General features: G+C 32.1%; 1 pseudogene; it reads left to right on the top strand.

Moving 5' to 3' along the window:
* The first annotated feature begins 10,755 nt into the window (after positions 1 to 10,755).
* On the top strand, positions 10,756 to 10,874 carry LOC145283675 (5S ribosomal RNA; annotated as a pseudogene).
* The last annotated feature ends 5,992 nt before the right edge of the window (positions 10,875 to 16,866 follow it).

Genomic DNA, 16,866 nt, shown 5'->3' with positions numbered 1-16,866 from the left:
TTTTGGGGGGGGGGGGTCTCAGTTTCAGAAAAGTGGATTTTTCCACTAAGTAGAAGGGGGGGGGGGAAGCAATCCCAGAAAAGTGTTTCCGGTAGGTGTCAGTCATGAGTAGCTTTGTTTATGGCGCGCGCGCATGCGCGTAAAAATGGCCGCCAAAGAATACAATGCATAATACAACTTTTTATATCTCGATAAATAATTATTTCTGCAAAAAATTCAATGCGATTTTCGTATTCAGCATAGTCGAAAACTTCTAAAAACCGTCATTTAAAAGAAAATTGTGTAGGTAGACCTAATCTGAAAAAAAAATACCCAAAGTTGATACCATTAATAATACAAAATGTAGTCTTTACATGGCTATTAAAAGAATCGTTATCCTTTATTGGAAGTTTTTCTACGATTCCGACTTCCCTTTCTTACTCTGCTCTCAGGTCTACCTTTATCATGGGTATATTCATTCCATTCTTCCCCAACTCCCTCGATCGATAAGTTCCCCATTATTCGACTTCTTGGCACCTTTTTTTCTCAGAATTAATGACTGAGCTACTCCGGTGCCTCTTAATATTTTCACTGGTATTTCGCTTCCGTTCATAATTTCTTCCTTCTTTAGAAATTTTGCTATCCTGTGTGGACGATATTATTCCTTACGGCATCTTGTCTATTTTCTTCCACTTGGGCCTTCGGCATTGTATTGCTATATGGCCCGCCTTCTCGCACTGATAGCATGTAACTGGAGTTGCCTTCTGTATTGCCGTCCATCGGCCATTGTTCCAGTTATTTTTCTTCATATTTACTTCTGTAAATCCATTCACTCGCTTGTTATGTCTGATTTTTTTTTTATTTTTCTCTTCATCGGCCATCGTTGCTAATTCGCTGCCTGATTCGATCCTTTTCTCGTTTAGATGAATTCGTATTTCGTCAGGCAAACAGTTGAGGATTTCTTCTAATTAAGACGAGTTGCTTATTTTTTTCTGCATCTCCATTAATTCATTCGGTGTGACTTATTCAGTTGTCTTTCTTTCTCCCTTACGAATTAAAAAAAAAAAATTTTTTTTATTACATTTTCACCCCAAACAAGGCACATTGCCACTTTGGTGTAGGGAGGGGGCTACTACCAGGGGAAACATCTACTGGGGTACTATGTAGGGATTTGGGCAGCGAGATGTTGGTTCACGTTGCACTTGAACTTATGCAAGTCAGTACAGTTGGGGAAGCAGTGACCTGGAATGGGATTCCAAAGTCTAGCAGTTCTGGGGAAGAAACTACTGGAGTAGAAAGATCTTTTACATCTAGGGATCTCTACTGTGTGGGGGTGGGATTTTGCAGCTTGTCGGGTCTCTTGAGGGTGTTTACGTCGTGGGGGCACAAGTGATTGCAGTTCATCAGAGCATTCACCATTATAATACTTGTAGAACAGGCAGAGGGATGCAACGTTTCGACGATGGGACAGAGGCTGAAGCTAAGATGCCAGTTCAGGGCCTATCAGATTTGCGACTCTCTTTTGAACCCTGTCAAGGAGCGAGAGACTAGTAGCCGATGCACCAGCCCAAATATGACAGCAATACTCCATACATGGGCGAATAGTGGCCTTGTAGAGGTACAGGATACTTTCGGGTGTTAGAAGTTTTCTAGCACGGTAGAGAGAGCCCACCTTCCTCGCAGCGGCCCTGGCAATGCTCTCGATGTAATTGTTCCAGCTCATGTTTCCTGTGAACGTTAGGCCAATTCCTTATTCATTTGTCTTTCTTTCTCCCTTACGAATTCCTTAAAAGAATTTCTCATTCTTTCTTGGCGTCCGAAATTTTTGTCGATAAGCCTCCGGGACTAATTCAAGACTCTTCAGAATTTTTCGTTTCACTATTTCGTAGTGGACACACTCCTCTATCAACAGTGGTGAATGGTTTTTGTGCTTTTTCCGTGAGTGTGGTTGGCAGTAAAATCGTCTGCTTCTCATGTGACCACCCATGGTTGACTGCTTTCGAAGTATGGAAAATATTCATTCACGTTGTCTTCAGTAAATTTGGATACACATCTCACTTTTTTGGTCAAGTCGAAGTTATTTCGGTTGGTTTCATGTGCTGATTCAGCTAAGCTTATCCCTCTTAAATTAATTTCTTGTTCCAGCCTTGTTTTTCTAATTCTACATTCGCTTGTAACATATTTTTCTAATTCCATTTGCTCCCTCGATAAATTAACTCGTTCATCGGCTAATTCGTTTAATATTACTGGCTTCAAAATCTATTCATCCACCACGTGTTCGACTATGGTTTTGATGATTTTATCTTTCCTCATAGCTTTTTTCGTTTTCAGTTCTAGTTTGTCCCCCATTTCTAATAACTCGCTTTTCTTCATCTCAAGTTTTTCGGAAGTCAGTTCAACGAAGAAACTTTTCCACTTTCTCTATTGACATTTTTTTCTTCCTCTATGCACAGTTGACCAAGTCCAAATACTTTGTTCTTCGAAACTTTTATTTGAGTTGCCTATCGAGCCCCCCCCCCCAGTGTGGTTTGTCCGCACGTTTTTTCCCTGCTGTCTAATGTTGTGTTTAATGGGTGTTTCCCCAAAATTTTCTTTTATTTTTTGAAATTTTCGTTAGTCTGATCTTATAGTATTTTGTGCTCAAGACAAAATAGAAAGAAAAAATGGAGTAGTTGACAGTTTCTTTCAATGGTTCATGTAATATAAATGTACAAGCACAATAAAGGAGATTTATTCGAGGAATTTTGTAATTTCACTCCTTTTTTCTATGTTACAATTGCTTGTTGATGACGTAATCCCAAAATCATTCGACAGGTGCGAACTGGACGGGATCTTAACAGCAACTAACTGACTGATTGAATAATGCTGAAAATAATGGTTACTTTTATCTTTGGCGCTAGAGTTGCTAACTTTTTTTAATCAACTTGATTGGCCACTGGTTTTCCTTCATTAGAATGCTCTGCTGTTACCTAATTTAGGTGATAACAATCTTGGATCGTCATAATATATATATATATATATATATATATATATATATATATATATATATATATATAATATTATAACATTGTGTATATATATATATATATATATATATAAGCGATAAGACACAGATTAAAATCCGTGTGCAGGCGTGTATGTTTGGTGATATGTATATATGTAATTGTGTATACATGTTTGGTGATATGTATATATGTAATTGTGTATACATGTGCAAGAGTATGTGGATACGTGGCTATATAAGTGTATATATGTGTATGCATGGTATAGATGGATGTATATGTGTATGTGAATGCTATATATATGCCCTTATGCCATACCTTATCAAAGGCCTTTGATATGTCAAGAGCAATATATACGTATATATGTGTATGTGTGAGTGTCTATATGCTTGTATCTGCGCTTAAGTGTATGTTTGACAGATAGATATACAGCTTATTATATAAATAGTTAGATTCAACCACGTTTGAACAACCTCACACTCATCCCGCATATGCATCAAGTTCCCCCATTATAAAAATAGCTAATTAACCACAGTATATAAAGCATCCACTCAAACATCGATTCCAACCTAAACGAACAGCAAAGCCTGTTTATCCATAGATCGCCTTCAAACAGAAATATATACGTTTTAAATAAATTTAATTAAACCAGATCACACTACGATAACAAGCGTAATAAACAAAATGTATCTCAGTAAATCAAATTACTTTTAAATATACCCTCATAATTAAAAACACCCAATCTTTAACTCACTTAAATAGGTAATCCCCTAAGCATTTTAAAACTTTAGACCATGACTCGTCTCCATTTCCATCTCACCTACTCACCTACATGCACGGCAAATCAGCACATCCACCCAATCTCATACACACTCCCATCAAAAAAATCACAAGAATGTACATTTCTCATTTGAACCTATTTTACCGAATACTAACATACAATTCCTCCTCCTCCCCGAGGAAATTCCATTAAGTACATGCTTCCTCGCTCAAATCAACCCTAACCCTCTTTTATCCTTACCCTCTCTACCTCACCCCCATCCTCCATGTTCCATCATCTAAAAGGCTTCCCTCACCCTTTCTCAACAAGAAAGCTTACCAGCAGTTTACCAAGTATCTATCTCATATTAGAAGCTATTCGTCCAACACACCGCTTCTAAAAATCATCTCTCGGAATATTTTGCTACCCAGACCATTGATTTTCGAGGTCGATTGCACCATAGACATGCATATATAATTCTATCACCCATGGGAATATATTCAATGGATTGGTATATCCATCCAATATCTGATATACTGTGCCGACACCAAAAAAAGAATTTGGATTACATATACCAAAACGCATTCAACACACCAACGAATACGCCCGCCCCGTATACCTTTCGGAAAATCAATAAGGAGCAACCACACATTTTTGTTAAACGGGATTACTGCCTTCTCCCCTGACCAATATTCTGCCTAACCCCGGAGGACATTATACTCCTTTCGATAATGGACTGCCCAGGTTGTATGAAATTCCCTTTTTCAATAATTATTTTCATATAACTATCATTCACCACCCAAAAAACTATTTTCAATATTTGTGCTGAAAAGCAAAATACGCGCCTTTTCGCAGCTGAACATTTTGCTAACTGCATTTCATTTCCTCTGATGATATAAGCCATTATTGAAAATCCATGGATTAAGGAAATTAATATAACCCCATCTATATATTCCTTTTGTGAAACAATAAATTCTTAACTCAAATATATGTGTCTATATTTTGATTTTCAGAATTTAAATTTAACCACTAAACTGTTGTTAACGAATGATAGTCCTTGTTTTATTATCTCCCATTTGTATAAAATCCCACGGTCCTTTTGTGTTTAAATAAAATTCTTTTTTTCTACCTGTTCACACATGTTTTATATTTCTCATCAACAGCTTCTTTGGATCGAATTAATCTAAACTCACAGCTGAGTAATTCATTACGGAACAAAATACCACGAAACAGCTTCCCAGCTGAGTACAAAATGACTGTCTTCATGTCTAATGTAAACAAATATTTGTTAAGCCATCCTCTTGAATAATCAATCCCTCTTAAGAAATCTGCTCATTTCACGGTTCTTTTCCTATTTTCTTTTTGTATATGTCAATGGTGAACGCTGATCCCACGATAATGTTGTACCCCCTCCCCCTTGTAATACTCTGGGTAATTTAGCTTAAGAATATATATATGGTTATGGGGATGCGATGTCTAACTAAACCGACAAACATAGAAACAGCATTTATAACTTTATATATAAAGATATTATTGAATTTTTTCGTACCAACAATTGTGCACCTTTATGTACATATTTGTTATATTTTTATTTTGGTTGATGAGTTATATTTTTATTTTGGTTGATGAGTTATATTTTTATTTTGGTTGATGAGTTATATTTTTATTTTGGTTGATGAGTTATATTTTTATTTTGGTTGATTAGTTATATTTTTATTTTGGTTGATGAGTTATATTTTTATTTTGGTTGATGAGTTATATTTTTATTTTGGTTGATGAGTTATATTTTTATTTTGGTTGATGAGTTATATTTTTATTTTGGTTGATGAGTTATATTTTTATTTTGGTTGATGAGTTATATTTTTATTTTGGTTGATGAGTTATATTTTTATTTTGGTTGATGAGTTATATTTTTATTTTGGTTGATGAGTTATATTTTTATTTTGGTTGATGAGTTATATTTTTATTTTGGTTGATGAGTTATATTTTTATTTTGGTTGATGAGTTATATTTTTATTTTGGTTGATGAGTTATATTTTTATTTTGGTTGATGAGTTATATTTTTATTTTGGTTGATGAGTTATATTTTTATTTTGGTTGATGAGTTATGTTTTTATTTTGGTTGATGAGTTATATTTTTATTTTGGTTGATGAGTTATATTTTTATTTTGGTTGATGATTTAAATTTTTATTTTGGTTGATGATTTATATTTTTATTTTGGTTGATTAGTTATATTTTTATTTTGGTTGATGATTTATATTTTTATTTTGGTTGATGATTTATATTTTTATTTTGGTTGATTAGTTATATTTTTATTTTGGTTTATGAGTTATATTTTTATTTTGGTTGATTAGTTATATTTTTATTTTGGTTGATGATTTATATTTTTATTTTGGTTGGTGATTTATATTTTTATTTTGGTTGATGATTTATATTTTTATTTTGGTTGATGATTTATATTTTTATTTTGGTTGATTAGTTATATTTTTATTTTGGTTGATTAGTTATATTTTTATTTTGGTTGATGAGTTATATTTTTATTTTGGTTGATGAGTTATATTTTTATTTTGGTTGATTAGTTATATTTTTATTTTGGTTGATGAGTTATATTTTTATTTTGGTTGATGAGTTATATTTTTATTTTGGTTGATTAGTTATATTTTTATTTTGGTTGATGAGTTATATTTTTATTTTGGTTGATTAGTTATATTTTTATTTTGGTTGATTAGTTATATTTTTATTTTGGTTGATGATTTATATTTTTATTTTGGTTGATTAGTTATATTTTTATTTTGGTTAATGAGTTATATTTTTATTTTGGTTGATGAGTTATATTTTTATTTTGGTTGATTAGTTATATTTTTATTTTGGTTGATGAGTTATATTTTTATTTTGGTTGATGAGTTATATTTTTATTTTGGTTGATGAGTTATATTTTTATTTTGGTTGATTAGTTATATTTTTATTTTGGTTGATTAGTTATATTTTTATTTTGGTTGATGAGTTATATTTTTATTTTGGTTGATGAGTTATATTTTTATTTTGGTTGATTAGTTATATTTTTATTTTGGTTGATGAGTTATATTTTTATTTTGGTTGATGATTTATATTTTTATTTTGGTTGATGATTTATATTTTTATTTTGGTTGATGATTTATATTTTTATTTTGGTTGATGATTTATATTTTTATTTTGGTTGATGATTTATATTTTTATTTTGGTTGATGATTTATATTTTTATTTTGGTTGATGATTTATATTTTTATTTTGGTTGATTAGTTATATTTTTATTTTGGTTGATGGGTTATATTTTTATTTTGGTTGATGAGTTATATTTTTATTTTGGTTGATGAGTTATATTTTTATTTTGGTTGATGATTTATATTTTTATTTTGGTTGATGATTTATATTTTTATTTTGGTTGATTAGTTATATTTTTATTTTGGTTGATGAGTTATATTTTTATTTTGGTTGATGAGTTATATTTTTATTTTGGTTGATGATTTATATTTTTATTTTGGTTGATTAGTTATATTTTTATTTTGGTTGATTAGTTATATTTTTATTTTGGTTGATGATTTATATTTTTATTTTGGTTGATGAGTTATATTTTTATTTTGGTTGATGAGTTATATTTTTATTTTGGTTGATGATTTATATTTTTATTTTGGTTGATGATTTATATTTTTATTTTGGTTGATTAGTTATATTTTTATTTTGGTTGATGAGTTATATTTTTATTTTGGTTGATGATTTATATTTTTATTTTGGTTGATGATTTATATTTTTATTTTGGTTGATTAGTTATATTTTTATTTTGGTTGATTAGTTATATTTTTATTTTGGTTGATGAGTTATATTTTTATTTTGGTTGATGATTTATATTTTTATTTTGGTTGATGAGTTATATTTTTATTTTGGTTTATGAGTTATATTTTTATTTTGGTTGATTAGTTATATTTTTATTTTGGTTGATGAGTTATATTTTTATTTTGGTTGATGATTTATATTTTTATTTTGGTTGATGATTTATATTTTTATTTTGGTTGATTAGTTATATTTTTATTTTGGTTGATGAGTTATATTTTTATTTTGGTTGATGAGTTATATTTTTATTTTGGTTGATGATTTATATTTTTATTTTGGTTGATGAGTTATATTTTTATTTTGGTTTATGAGTTATATTTTTATTTTGGTTGATTAGTTATATTTTTATTTTGGTTGATGAGTTATATTTTTATTTTGGTTGATGATTTATATTTTTATTTTGGTTGATGATTTATATTTTTATTTTGGTTGATTAGTTATATTTTTATTTTGGTTGATTAGTTATATTTTTATTTTGGTTGATGAGTTATATTTTTATTTTGGTTGATGATTTATATTTTTATTTTGGTTGATGATTTATATTTTTATTTTGGTTGATGATTTATATTTTTATTTTGGTTGATGAATTATATTTTTATTTTGGTTGATTAGTTATATTTTTATTTTGGTTGATGAGTTATATTTTTATTTTGGTTGATGAGTTATATTTTTATTTTGGTTGATGAGTTATATTTTTATTTATGTTGATGAGTTATATTTTTATTTTGGTTGATGAGTTATATTTTTATTTTGGTTGATGAGTTATATTTTTATTTTGGTTGATGAGTTATATTTTTATTTTGGTTGATGAGTTATGTTTTTATTTTGGTTGATGAGTTATATTTTTATTTTGGTTGATTAGTTATATTTTTATTTTGGTTGATGATTTATATTTTTATTTTGGTTGATGAATTATATTTTTATTTTGGTTGATTAGTTATATTTTTATTTTGGTTGATGAGTTATATTTTTATTTTGGTTGATGATTTATATTTTTATTTTGGTTGATGAGTTATATTTTTATTTTGGTTGATGAGTTATATTTTTATTTTGGTTGATGAGTTATATTTTTATTTTGGTTGATGAGTTATATTTTTATTTTGGTTGATGAGTTATGTTTTTATTTTGGTTGATGAGTTATATTTTTATTTTGGTTGATTAGTTATATTTTTATTTTGGTTGATGAGTTATATTTTTATTTTGGTTGATGAGTTATATTTTTATTTTGGTTGATGAGTTATATTTTTATTTTGGTTGATGAATTATATTTTTATTTTGGTTGATGATTTATATTTTTATTTTGGTTGATGAGTTATATTTTTATTTTGGTTGATGAGTTATATTTTTATTTTGGTTGATTAGTTATATTTTTATTTTGGTTGATGATTTATATTTTTATTTTGGTTGATGAATTATATTTTTATTTTGGTTGATTAGTTATATTTTTATTTTGGTTGATGAGTTATATTTTTATTTTGGTTGATTAGTTATATTTTTATTTTGGTTGATGATTTATATTTTTATTTTGGTTGATGATTTATATTTTTATTTTGGTTGATGATTTATATTTTTATTTTGGTTGATGAGTTATATTTTTATTTTGGTTGATGAGTTATATTTTTATTTTGGTTGATGAGTTATATTTTTATTTTGGTTGATTAGTTATATTTTTATTTTGGTTGATGAGTTATATTTTTATTTTGGTTGATGAGTTATATTTTTATTTTGGTTGATGATTTATATTTTTATTTTGGTTGATGATTTATATTTTTATTTTGGTTTATGAGTTATATTTTTATTTTGGTTGATGAGTTATATTTTTATTTTGGTTGATGAGTTATATTTTTATTTTGGTTGATTAGTTATATTTTTATTTTGGTTGATGATTTATATTTTTATTTTGGTTGATGATTTATATTTTTATTTTGGTTGATGATTTATATTTTTATTTTGGTTGATGATTTATATTTTTATTTTGGTTGATGAGTTATATTTTTATTTTGGTTGATTAGTTATATTTTTATTTTGGTTGATGAGTTATATTTTTATTTTGGTTGATGAGTTATATTTTTATTTTGGTTGATGATTTATATTTTTATTTTGGTTGATGAGTTATATTTTTATTTTGGTTGATGAGTTATATTTTTATTTTGGTTGATGAGTTATATTTTTATTTTGGTTGATTAGTTATATTTTTATTTTGGTTGATGATTTATATTTTTATTTTGGTTGATGAGTTATATTTGCTGTATTTTGCACCTTTATTTAACTTGGTTTCGTACATTTCGATATTAGCGCGAAACTACTTTTAATTTGAATAAAAAAGCAAGGCTAGCTCTTTGCGAATGACGTCACTGAATCCAGCGCGAAAATCTTTCTTTTTCGAATCCTGTCGCCAAAGAGATTGGACGCGTGATTCATTGACTGCCGATCCTGAGCCTTTCCTTCTGGAAGTACAAACCAGCAAGAAGAAGACACCGGTCACGATAAGGCGAACACTTCCTTAAAACTTTATATGCACGGCGACGGAACACACTTATTTTGAAAAAAATAAATTTTGAATAATTTCAAAGCCTTTAAAATGACAGTTTATAAAAGGGCAACGGTATATCTTCAAGTATGCTAGTACGTTCGATTTAATTTATTGTGTACATATTGTTAAAAGTCTTCGTTCTTAATTTTTATTTTAATGGTAGTTGTTCGTTGTAGCAACGTTTACAACTTATGGACCATTTTTTTTGTTACTTGGCGTTTTTTCATTTTTGAGTGCCTGCAAAAGGAAAAATTTGCAACTATTTTGTAAATAAAATCTTTTCTTCATTTTAAACAAAACTTCTTTCTACTCTTTTGCTCCCCTATTTATCCTTTTATTTTTCTGCAGGCTATTCATTTCACGTCGAATTCATCTGAAAACGGATAAATTTCCGACAATATAACTTTATAACTATACTAGCAAAAACCTATCCGCCAATTAATTCATTTCCAGAAAAATTAAAGAAACAAAAAGTGAAGCATGCGTGGCCCCCCATGAGTGCACAGTGAACGAGGCATAAACATATGACTAAGTTCAGCATTTGCTCCCTCCCCCATTTAGCCCCAAAAGTCTCAAGGGGATGTCAAATCCTAGTGAAAATGAACAAACGGTTTTATACGGACTAATCACGTTGATACACCAGTTCCCGTCAGATCACCGAAGTTAAGCAACGTTGAGTCTGGTCATTACTAAAATGGGTGACCAATTTGGGAAGACCAGGTGCTGTATGTAGGAGGACGTCGACACCTCCCTGCAAAAAGTTGCAAAAACCTAACGTCGTCATCTTCCCTAACGAGGATATACATGCGACTGGGGACCGCTTGTGAATTTCATACCCCCATGAAACTTCCTCCTTCGGAAGCCGGTTAAACCCTGAATAGGGTTGGTGCTGACTGCACACACAGTTTTAGGCCTTAACATATGTAAATTTGAGTTCTGAATCATGCAAAAAAAGAAATGACTAAGTCCATCATTTTCCCCCACCTCCCATTTAGCCCCCAAAGTCTCCAAGGTCTTAACATATTTAAACTTGAGTTCAGCACCATGCAAAACTGCTAATAGACATACACAGAAAAGTTTGGACAAATATGGCAGAATAGTCCTTTAAAGAGAAGTGTTTGTCTTAGTCCTAAAAGAGCCCCTGGGGCACACCCAAGAGTTATCGCGAAGTATAGACAAATAAAATTATATAGAAATTAGTTAATTACAACTTTTCAGAAAGTTTTATAAAAATCCAAGACATCAATTTTTTTAATAAGCCCAAAAGTGTCAATTTTAGCCATTTTACCCCAAATACACCCCTGAGGGGGGGGGGATCGGAGTTTTCCCGGAAAATTTGCTCTGTTACTTTTTTTTTTTTTTTTTTTTACTCATATCATGTTTAATGTTTGTGCAAAAAATTCAAAAAATTCGAAGGCGTAGTTATTGAGAAAAGTGTGGACAGACGAATGGATGAACAAACAATGGTGAATTTACAGGTCGGTGGACCAATAAGAATTGCTTACACGTTAATACAGTCTTATTTAACCATACCAATGTTATCCGCCGAGGAAAAGATGCCGTAACGTTTTCATTAATAATTGCTTTTAAATATTTATAAAATAGTAAAGAAAAAGCGAAAATTAAAACAAAAGCCTACAAAATATTTGAAAACCGAACTAAAACATTGCTTCATTCTTCTTTACATATCACTACAATTGCTATAATTTTTTTTTGTTAAATTATCAGAAAAAAAAGCCAAAATTGAAGCTAACTTTTTAAAAACAGTCAAATATAATTTTTGAAGGCCAAACAGTTAAAAAAAATGGGTCAATTTCGCCAAATTTGCCCATAAAAGGCTAATCTGGCAACGCTGTGCATCCTATTGCTAACCAAAAGGGACAACCCATCTAACTTCTTTTTTTTTTTTTACACGGTGGTCACCACTTATCAAGGCCCGGAAGCCACTTAGGGATAAGGATTATTGCAAGTACAGTACGTTAGTGTGGAGATTTAATGAAGTGTTTACTTAAGGGGGCGGTTCATTAGGAATTTGTTAACGTTGGACTTGAAGACATCCAGGTTGTAGTCAGGTGGGAAGCAGGCAGACGGAACAGAGTTTGACAGGCGTGCAGGTCTAAGAAAGAAGCTTTGTTCATGGAATCTACGTTTTGATTTAGGCACAGATATAGAGTGGGGAAAATATTTCACATGTGGATTTAGCTAGACGTGTGTTTTTCGTGAAAGATTGGCGAGGGGGGACCAGAGATTGAAGTTCAGACGAGCACCTACCATGGAAATAACGATAAAACAAGGATAGGCTCGCAACGTCTCTTCTGTGGGAGAGAGGTTGCAGGGAAGAGAAAAGGGCATCCCCCACTAATCCACGAAGTCTATTTTGTACTCTGTCAAGGCAGGATAGGCTGTTTTTAGCAGCTCCTGCCCAGATATGGCAGCAGTACTCCATCCTTGGACATACTTGGCTTTTATATAGATAGAGAATTGAATCAGTAGTGGGATATCTTTTGGAGCGGTAGAAGGATCCACCATCTTTCCAGCGACCTTGGCAACAGACTTGATGTACGTGTTCCATTTCAGATCAGGAGTAAAGGACAAACCCAGAAGCTTGTCAAAACATGGGGCTTCTCCTAGACGAGAGCCATCCATTTCAATTGATACCAGATGGGGATCAGAGCGTTGATGATGTAAGGATAGGAGTTTGGTTTTAGATGCATTAAAGGTAACCAGCCACGTCTTCCCCCACTGAATCACGCGCTTGAGATCAGAGGAGAGAGAATCAGAGAGAACTTTGTCGTTTACAGCCTTTGATGTGTTGCCGTAGATGGTCGTGTCATCAGCATAGATCTCAACGAATGATTTAAGTATGTGTTTAGGGAGATTATTGATGTAGATCAGGAAGAGAGTTGGGCCCAGGATTGACCCTTGAGGGACTCCAGCATTAATATTGCAGGCCTCTGATTTTCGTCCATCGACCACTACTCTTATGAGCCTATCGGAGAGAAATGATATAATGATTGAGAAAACATTTCCAGTTATACCGTAGCTGGAAATCTTGTGAAGTAGACCTTTATGCCATACCTTGTCGAAGGCCTTTGATATGTCAAGAGCAATTGCCCTAGAAAGGAAGCCTTTGTCAAGAGATTCACTAATCCTGTGAGATATAACCATAGCACATCTGCGGTAGATCTTGCAGAACGGAAACCATATTGTGTGTCACTAAGAAGGTTATTTCTGCTGAGGTGGTTGACTATTTCTCTATTTACTACGGATTCCAGCAAGTTACTCATAAAACACAGGAGACTTATTGGTCTGTACTGAGAGGGAGATGACTTATCACCTGAATTCTTAAATACAGGGCAAAATGATGAGGTTTTCCAGGGAGTGGGAAAGCATTTCTCCTTAAGGCAACGCTTAAACAATTTCGTAAGTATGGGAGCAAGTTCTGGTTGAAGCTTTTTTAACACTATAATTGGGATGCCGTCAGGGCCAGTTGCTTTACTGGAATCAAGGTTCTTGATTAGCTTGGCGACCTCATGCACAGATATTTGTATGTTACCTAGTGTGTTCTGTGTTATAGGAGGAAATATGGGGAGTTGATGGCCTTCGTCGCATAAGGGAGTTGATGACCTTCGTCGCATGGTAGAATTAGCTGCAAAGTTCTTTGCAAATAGTTTGGCCTTGTCCGCCGCTGACGAGATGACCTCTGGTCCATTGATAATGGTTAGGATAGAACGTACACTTCTGTTCAGGAATGTATTTGTTATTTGCCAAAACTGGTGGGAACCAAGCCGTTGATCAGCTACTTTGTATTTAACACACTGAGCATATAGCTCTCTTGCATTTTTTATTACTCTTTTACAGTGGTTGCTGGCGTTCCTGAAAGCAGCTTTAGTCACAGTGCATCTATTACGTTGGTAGCTATGGAAAAAGTGATTTTTGTGCGCGATAGCAGCAGCACATTCTGGGGAGAACCATGGCTGGCTGTTAGGTTTTTGTTGTAATTGTTTTCATCCTCAGCTTAACAACTACTCCTGTTACCATAATTGCTCATTTATTCCATCATTGACACAGAATTGTTAGCCAACAAATAAACCCTCATTTCGCCTCACCAGCGTTATCAGTCGAGGATAAGACGCCGAAACTGGCTGGTACGGTATCTTGCCGATGATGACACTGGCCTACACCTGATACTTCTTAGCAAGATAAATCCTCATTTCCTGTTATTGTAACGGCAAACAACAAAAACACAACTGAAGCAATATCGCTCCTGGTAGGTAATCGTTTTGTTTTCTTTTTTAATGCAAAAGTTTACAGGCTGGGTTACAAAAATGTAGTAAAGTTACTTATTAACGATATGAATTATTTAAAAACTAGAAGGAGCACCCGGCGTTGCCCGAGGCTATAAATAACGAAATAGAAGAGGTTAAGACGCCGTGTGTAAAATTTTTATATATTAAAATTTCTATACCCATCTATTTTTCTATCTCCTTTTTTTCTCTTTCTCCACATCCCTCCCGACACCTCTCTTTCATCTCTTCCCAACCTATTCCTCTCTCTCAACATACACACAGAAAACTCTTCTTTATATAAACTCTTTTTTTTTTCAAATTAGTACGTAAAATGCCTGAAAAACAGACCCACACACATAATGAAACTTGATCCAAGAATGAATAATCTCTCGCTTTTTAAATATTTTTTTTAAATAAAAAATTTTTATTTTCATTTTTAAAAATTTATTTATTTAAAAAAATATTTTTTATTTTTATTTTCCTTTTTTTAAAATGTATTTATTTTTTAAAAATGTATTTATTTTTATTAAAAAAAAATATTTATTTTTTTAAATAGTTATTACTAGAAAGCCGCCGAGCGTTTCCCGGTTGCAAAATATGTTTTAATAAAATATTTTAATGCAGGTTTCGTATTTATTATTACAGAGCCAATTCTCTATTGCTTATTATATTGTACCCAATATATAGTAGTGCCCCCCTCCACCGCTAGGCGTAACCGAATTATAAAATACGCTTAAGTATATTTAATTCATGCAAATTTTATATGTATTATTAGAGAGCCAGTACTCCATTGATTATTATGTTGTACCCAATATATAGTCGTGATTTCAATAGTTAAAAAAAATATAACTTGTGTGCCATCAGCTAGAATCGACACCGAAACATATTGTGTTCCAGTCATTATGTTTGAAAAGTTTGCTAGAAATGACGTCATGATGTTAAAATTTAAGACGGTGACGAACAAATTCAGAATTTTAGTTTAATAGATGGATTCATTCAGTGCAACGCTGCTGAATAATATATCAACTTTGTGGGTCTTTGTTTTATAGTGTTTTACTTTTAGCTGGCCATACATACACGCAGCCAACTACCTTTTATATAATACTAGCGAGAGGTACCCGGCGTTGCCCGTGTGTTTGTGGGTGTGTGTGGTGTTAAATAAAAAAGAAACCGGGGGGGGGGTCGAACCCGAAGCCCTGAGGCGAAGTTTGAAAATAAAATCGGCCAGCCAGAATGAGTTAGTGAAAGATGTTTGAAAGTGAAAAATTTCCCCCACTCTTTATCTATGCCTAAATCAAAACGTGGATTCCATGAACAAAGATTCTTTCTTAGAACTGCACGGCTGTGGAACTCTGTTCTGTCTGCTTGCTTACCACCTGACTACAACTTGGATGTGTTCAAGTCCAACGTTAACAAATTCCTAATGAACCGCCCCCTTAAGTAAACACTTCATCAAATCTCCACACTAACGTAATGTACGTACTTGCAATAACCCTTATCCCTGAGTGGCTTCCAGGTCTTGATAAGTGGTGACCACTGTGTAAAAAAAAAAGTCGTCGAGCGTTACGACGACGACGACGACGACGACGACGACGACGACGACGACGACGACGACGACGACGATGTAAGCATTTATTATAAGCGAAGTAAGAAAAGAAAACAACGTTTTAATTAACCGGGGGGGGGGGTTAATCAAAATATTAAAAAAACACACAAAAAATCTAACGTAAGGCAAACGAACGATGAAAACAGAAAACACGATTATGTGAAAAATGGATTAAATAAGCCTGTTTCGATATTAAAATTTAAAAGATCCGTGGAGACCCGGGTGTCGCTAAGAATAAGCGAAGTAAAAAACAAAAAAAAAAACAAAAAAAAAACAGGAAAACGAACGTTACGTGAAGAATGGCTTAAATAACACAGGATTCAATATTTAAATTTAAAAAATCGAAAAAAACAAAACAAAAAATACCCCAAAACATCTCACACCACGATTCGAACCCAAACCGTTTAGATAATGAACAAACACGCTAACCAACTGCGCTAAAGCGACGGAAATGAAATGCATTTGGTTTTTCATGCATAGAATCGGTCATCGTTACGAGAAACCCGTTTTTTGTTGACCCCCACCCCTGTGGAAAATTGTCGATTTCGGGGTGAAAAAGTTAACGTTTTTGGCCAATTTTTCGATATTTTTCAAGTGAAGGATGGGGCTTCGATATGATACCGAGTTTGTGAATTTTCATCGCGTGTGTCGGAAGTTTTTAGCAGACACACAAATATACACACATACATACACACAAACATACATACATTTTCGCTTTTATATATATAGATATAAATAAATACAGTTAGGAAATTTGTTAAAAAGAATTTATTTTGATTATCTTTCATTTGTGACTTATTTGGTTAAAACTATTGAAAAATATGGTAAA

The sequence above is a fragment of the Euprymna scolopes genome, chromosome 1 (assembly GCF_053919585.1).
Source record: "Euprymna scolopes isolate OS-2025 chromosome 1, ASM5391958v1, whole genome shotgun sequence".
Lineage (NCBI taxonomy): Eukaryota > Metazoa > Mollusca > Cephalopoda > Sepiida > Sepiolidae > Euprymna > Euprymna scolopes.
This window is presented reverse-complemented; position numbering and strand designations above follow the sequence as displayed.